This window comes from Coptis chinensis, chromosome 8, assembly GCF_015680905.1.
Source record: "Coptis chinensis isolate HL-2020 chromosome 8, ASM1568090v1, whole genome shotgun sequence".
Classification (NCBI taxonomy): Eukaryota; Viridiplantae; Streptophyta; class Magnoliopsida; order Ranunculales; family Ranunculaceae; genus Coptis; species Coptis chinensis.
The window spans coordinates 76,395,223-76,402,535 of record NC_141463.1 but is presented as its reverse complement, the minus strand read 5'-3'; the positions used below and the strand labels follow the sequence as shown (position 1 = coordinate 76,402,535).

Below are 7,313 nucleotides of genomic sequence, written 5' to 3'. Positions count from 1 at the left end.
TTAAATTTATAATATTAGCGCGCTCACTTTTCCAATTCGACTACTTCAAGTTATATTGTGTTCGATATCGAAAAAAATATAAGTCATTTGTCTCCTTTGGAGTAGGTATTCGTATCATAGTATTGTTTTGTTTGCTGACCTTCTAAAAGAACTAAGTAAATGTAATCATTACCTATCCTCCCTTACTATTATTACAAACGAATTTAGCAAAATAAACTAATAATTAACAAATATCGATAAAAAAACAAGTGAAGAATAATAGCTGATCAGCTATTTCCATACTGCAATAAGTGGATGCCCTGAACATTCTACAATGTAAAATACTGGACAGTGTCTTCCAAATATTAATAAGATAGTGAGTTCCTCCTTCAGTATTCTAATGCAAAATACCAGATGATCTTTTTTAAAAAAAAACACTATTGGGAGTGCGAAAGAATTAGGCAGTCAGCAACATTCTTAGATGTCTAGATTTTTTTAGTATTATCGGGGCAGTTTTGCAACTCCATTATATAAACTCTCCTAAATCACCACAAATTACCACAATAGCACAATCCATCATGAAAATGGTGAAACCTCATGTTATCCCTCAAGACAATCTCTCTCCTCATAATCAGAGACGCACCACACATCACAGTGCGGCAATCCTCACACACTCTGAGGTTCTTTACAATCCTAATGGGGGTTCCAGCAGTCGTAGTCAATAGTCCAAATGATGTCTGTAAAAGCTCCTCCAGTGCTTCTTTGATCTCTTTTGACTTTGGGTACGTAATGTCACCAGCAAATAACTCATGTATAATCTCATCCTCTGCTTCCATCAAGTTACAGCCAGGGTTCTTTCTGAGTCCTTTTTCTCTAATAAGGATTTCCATGGATCCGACAAGCACCAAGGAGTGCTCCCCACACGTCTCAATAGGCATCGTCGCTGCAAGGTTTAAGGCTTCTTCCAAGTGTCCAGCACGACCAAGAAGATCTACCATTACTACGTCAAAAAAAAAACCAAGAAAATTAATATCTAGATGACATATTACACCATTCACTATGACCAAGAAAATCGGTTTTGGAACCTGGAGCTTATAAATGACCTAAAAGCTTGAAACTAACTAAAAAGTGATGAAAACTTCCATGTTGACACAAATGAAAAGAACAACAACATCCTTGCTAAACCTACCCGTCCATAACCTTCTTCTTGGAAAGTGCCAGTACCTTCGGGGTGCACGCTCCATAAATTTGCCCGATAGGCATTCATATGCCATGTGTCCACATCCACCACAGTTGTGTCATATCATCAAGCCCCCCGTGCAATCCCTGCTCATGTGCCCAACCTGATGTCAGCTCCGGCAAACAATGTCTCTGTAACCACTATCACGAACTCCACCACCTCTTTCTCCTACATATTCAGATTTTGGGCACTGCCTAGCCACATGACCAGAGATATTGCACATGTTACGCAGGCTCATTCGGACGATCCACGACCCGGGGTGGCGATCTTTCCGCAATTGTTGCATGCCTTATCATTTGTGCAGTCAACAGCTATATGGCTTTGCTTATAGCAGTTGTTGCAAACCCTGAGGTCACCAGGTGGTAGAGAAGGCACCGCGCAATCTTTGGCAATGTGACCAGCCTTACCGCAAGTATGGCATATCCCCTCATTTTGGTAGTCACTGGCCATGTGGCCAGGCTCACGACAATTCCAACACAATGACTTGGTGGAACACTCAGCTGCAATGTGCCTGATAATAATGCCAAGGAAAGATAACATATCCATATTAATTTTTTTGGATGTAGATGGAGGATGAGAGTGTTTCATTACCTAGGAACACCACAGTTGTTACAAACGGCCACATTGGGCCACTCCCTAGCATAATGACCGGTAAACTTGCGATTCTGATCAAAAAGTCTTTCTCTGTGCTGATTTTTCTTGAGTAAGTTAAATTTCTGCCAATTCCTTACCTTGCAACCCACTTCCTCCAAAGACAACCGCCCTTGCAACCAAGTAACTACACGAGATACACTTGAAAACACGGGGTAGGAAATCAAAATAATATTTTGTGGGATTAAGGTTTGTTCTGATATTTTACATGAGTACAGAACAACATGTAAGGCTGGCTTAGGGGTTGAAAGTTTACAAACATAAAAATTAAACACAAATACAAATCAATTGAATTACCATATCAACTATATTAGCTTTAGATATATAATTTCAATATCAAAATAATGTTTATTTTCCGGATAAGAATATTAGAGTGTAGTCCATCACTAAACCTCTTAAGAGCTCTTCAAAGTAGAAACTTAAGTGATATAGAGGCAGGGCACAGTGGGTTCGAAGAGTATAATTATTCCCCACTCAAAATGGTCTTGAATATGATTAAGAAGACACTAGCTGGTGAGAGGAATAGAACACTGCCAAATTAGAAGGTGAACCTGAACCTGACTAGATGCAAGCATCATGGTTGACTACTTTCTTATTATGATTATTGTACTTTTAATGTAGGAAGCAAGTAAATACATCAGTCTATGGGGAAGTGAATGCAAGCCCATTAGACAAGACTAGGAGTCTTCAGCAGGATGTCGCAAATCTTTTAAACAGAAAAAAATTAATCATAAAAACAGTTGTATTATTGGAGCCTTCAACAAGATGTCCCCTATCTGGACCAACTATGTGCGACAGACCATTTAGAAATTTTCGTAGGCACAAAGAATTCATACGGGTAAATCGGTAACATGGGAAGGATTGACAACTACTGAGAGTGTATATAGATATATTAGGAAGAGAAAAGAACCTTGCCTCTGTATTTTTCAATGAAGCAAGTGTTACACAAGCTCTAGAAAGGTGAAATCTCTCGCTAGAACAAATGCTAGCTAATGCATCGGATGAAAAAAGGTTTAAGCTAGAAAGCATCCTTATTACAATAGCTTTGACCAAAACTGAAAGATACTTAATAAACTTGGATTGAGAAAACACAGACAAAAGATATTTGAAATTAGTTGCAAATATGCGCATGTGCGCTATACAAGTCTTTCCAAGTATTAGGGATGACACGGAGGAACTTTATATGTATATCACTCTCCCTAAACCACATCATACTACATTCTTACACTAGAAATATATCTTAACTTTTGATGATACTTTCTGATATGAAAATACACAACCTCAAATGATTAAATCCTTTCTGAGAACATTCAACATCAAACAAAATTCATCCATGAGGAGGCAAATGCAGGTTGGGCACTGAACACATACACAGGGAAGCTATTATAAAATATATATAAACATATAATAATAGAAAGTACAATATTTCAGAGTAAAGTAACACGAGAGTTTTTATTGTTATATATATCCTCCCTGGCTCTGAACCTACCTACAGATATAGCATGTGGTGTCAAGATCATCAAACGTCAAAGAGGGACAAGGTATTAGGTAGATGGTAATACAACCCACATCCACATGACAGCTTGAGGCTCATATGTGTGAATTTTCCAGAGAATAAACAATAAATATGTTTTCGTCCATAAGGAATTACTATAGCTAGATAAAACAATATGAAAGAAAAAGCATTCTCAAAGAGCACTAAATAGGCTATGGTTGTCAAAATTAATGAATGGAAATGTAAAACAGTGAACAGAAGAGCACAAATCCTTTATTAGAAACGAGAATAGTCAAACTTGGCGGTAATTTTATGTTATAGTGAACTCAATGTGTTTAACGAGGCATAGAAATTTATGGCTCACCAAGCAGTCAAGAAAATATCTACAGCAGCAAAATTTCAGGCCTTGATAGTGGTTCTATGAAAGTTTTGAGTTAAATTAGTTTAGGACTACTTTTTCGGATCTAAGTTAAACTAATATTCCAAATCGCAGCAGTAAAAAATATACTACATCATGAGATACAAAGCAAGTACATCAACTTTGATACCAATCAATGTAGCTTAAAAGCTACGGATAGGTGACACCAAAACCATGTCAAGTTGTCATAAAATTGATTAAGAGAAACTCCTTAAAATACTTGGGAAAAAAAATTGTATATTGTGTGGTATGCTTAGGTGAAAGAATTCAACTCGAGGAAGTCATAGGGGTGTCAATATAGCCCCGACCTATATACACAAAACAAAATAATATACACTCAAGTCCCAAAGATTGAAGGAATCCTTCCTATGTTGTCGAGGCATTCATTTTATCACGAGATTATATCATAAAGTATCTGAACAAGGATATAAGCCTAGGCCGATCAAGAGGTGTGAAATGTTCAAGCAATTAACCACGACCGCTGAATAGAAAACTGCGCGGATAACATAATTCTCATGGAAGAAGAGAAATTGGGAGGGCTAGGTTATTTAGGATATAAACCTTTTCCTGTAAAGCGGTCAAAATCAATAAGAAACTGCAACGCAAGCTTTTATCCCACAACTCAAAGGAAACTATAAAGTTCGGCAAGCTCATTTTTTAATCTAAGGAAACTATCCAGCACCTTGGAATCCCCATCCTAAGATTCGAAGAAAGATTCACTTATTGTTAAGATTAGATATGCCAACAGATAGATGGGCTGGGACGATTTCATGAAATTACAAAATTTGAAAGACAGACGGATGGGTAAAAATTAAAGAGAAATACACTTACACGGCAAAGTGAACTTTTCAATCCAACAAGATGACTAGATGTCAAAGTAATGCTTGACTGGGGATTTAAACCATTTGAGAGATTATGCACAAGACCTACAACATCTTGACCTGCCAGAAGGCTCCACACTCCTTGCAATAAAAATCCCACAAGATTAACTACTACCTAATAAATAACATGTATTTCATAGCGTCAAGAGACTACATCAAATAGAACACATAAGTTCCAAATAAAACCACAATACTTGATACAAAAGAATCAAACAAAACTAACCAATCATTACATACATTGCCAATCCCCCAATGCAGAGGTCGACATTTCCCTAAGCTGTGTATCCGGAGATTGAAGCATCTCAACAACACAAACACTTCTACTCACAACAATACTATTAACATTAAAAATAACTGCTATTGTTCTTTAAGTATGCAATCTGAATCTGCATCAAAGACAAAGCGCCCAAGTAACAAAGTCGCCTCCCATTGTCTCTCAGAGCAGTGATGGAAGAAACAAAAAAAAACATCCAATGAAAACTTTGTGTTCTACTAAACTGCTATAAGAACATATAATAAGGATTTCAAAGCCTGCAATGAAGAAGTACCTTAGTAATCCAATTACAGGTTGTAAATTAAGCTCCAGCAACTAGAACATCCTTAGCTTCTTTATGTTTGGGGATGAGTGGACCAAATTCCCAATCACACCAACCTGACATGCACAAAAACCTTCTCATAATAAACTATCAAATTACAAATTATGATTCCAACATAATGATTTTGATGGTAATTGGGGTTGTTTTAAAGTCGATTTGATTGAAAAACGTGTTAAGCCTCTATTAGTCTGCCTCACAAGGAACAAAAAGTGTGGGAAATAATAAAACAAGTAAAGAAATGTGATGAGATATAGCCCAAATGTTAACACTTGAAGAAAATGAAATTAAGAGATTCAGACGTGAAATCAAGTAGTATGTTGAAATCAAGGATCAAAATATCGAATTCGGTGAATATATCAGTGTAACCCAAAAACCGATATATATCAGATATATCGGAAATATCGGATATATCTAGTTTTTTTGTGACCAGTCAAAATTTTGTTTTGTATGTCGATATATTGGAAATATCATCAATTATATCGGAAATATCGTCAATATATCGGTCAAAGTCAACACTATCGGTCAAAATCAACAATTTATATCGGATATATCGTATATACCGGTCGATATATATCGTTATATCGGAAATTCCGATATATATCGGGAAAAAAAAGATTCAATATTCAGTGGATATATATCGATGTCGGGGTACCAAAAAAACGATATATATCGACAATATATCGGCGATATTTTGTTCCTTGATTGAAATAACCGACCTCAAACATGAAAAAGAAAAGAAAATCCTCAAGTCTATTCGTGAAAAATATAATGGGCTTAAGCCCAAGTTAAAGACACCAAAGCCGAATAGTACAACTATAGATATACATGAAGTTAGAATAATACACAAACTAAACTTCTAATCAAATAGGGAAGCCTAATCAATTTAAACCTATAAATACACCACAACAATGCCTCAAGTAAAATAATTTTAAGAAAACTTATCATCATAAACAAGAATTCAGAGCTACTACAAAAAAAAAGTACACATTCCAATAATTTTTTTTTCAATCTTATTAGATTTTTTAATAATATTAGTTAACATGTGTTATTTTAATCCATGAATGCTTTAACATGTGTTATTTTAATCCATGAATTAAGCATAAATATTCGAACAGATAGTTGTATGCTTTAGACTGTGAATTTCAGCCCATGACCAAAACTAACAACCACAAGCCTAAGCATTCTATCAACAAGTCATAATTCCTTACACATGAACCCAATCCGGTACTTCCCAATCAAACTGCTGGAAAGGCAACTCAGCCGTAATCTCCTATCAAGACTCAAAACAAAAGCACCATTCGCAATAGGTTGAACCAATTGCACCATCGATATTCTATCCGTAGGTAAAAACACAATGGCAGGAATACCAGTGACAGCGCAATAAGCAGAAAATAAAACAGTCATACCCAAATTTTAAACTACCAATATCACTAATCCCACAATATTTAACCAATAAATCATTCATACCCAATGTTTCGTTGCCATACCTTTCAGCCCAAAACAAATTAGAATTAGCTTCAAAGGCAATAACAATATGGTCACCCATTCATTTTTACTCCAAATGCCACATCCATAAGGTAGAGTATGGTAGTTTTACCAATACATGAATCAAATAAAGTTTTCCAATATTGCCTATCAAATTTTTATAATTCTTCCATATCATGTCTAATAAGTTGATATATTGTTCTCAATATGGATCTACAAGAAGCATAAAAGGTACGATTTTTTAAAACAAGTATCTTTTTTTTCTGAATGTGTATTGCTACATTTAGTTAGTTTGATTAAAAAAATAATCTTCTACTTACTACAATGTGAACATAACATTTTTTCTTGGCTATCTTATACTAAAAAACATAAAAGGATCACTATGGAGATGGGAACAGAGCAATATTCAAGAGGGATTGAAGTGTCATTCAAACCTATGCTGGAAGAAATAATGAAAGATCTAAATCTGGATCAACCTTTTTACAAAAGTTTAATACATAACGGAATGTACAATGCAAGCGTCAGGGTGAGAAATGATGTAGTTGGTGTGGAAGGTGCGTCTGAAATC

The 7,313-nt window shown here is 35.6% G+C and overlaps 1 pseudogene; it reads right to left on the bottom strand.

Annotated features, from left to right (window-relative positions):
* Positions 1–1,100: 1,100 nt before the first annotated feature.
* Positions 1,101–6,664, bottom strand: LOC147483113 (uncharacterized; annotated as a pseudogene).
* Between the last annotated feature and the right edge of the window lie 649 nt (positions 6,665–7,313).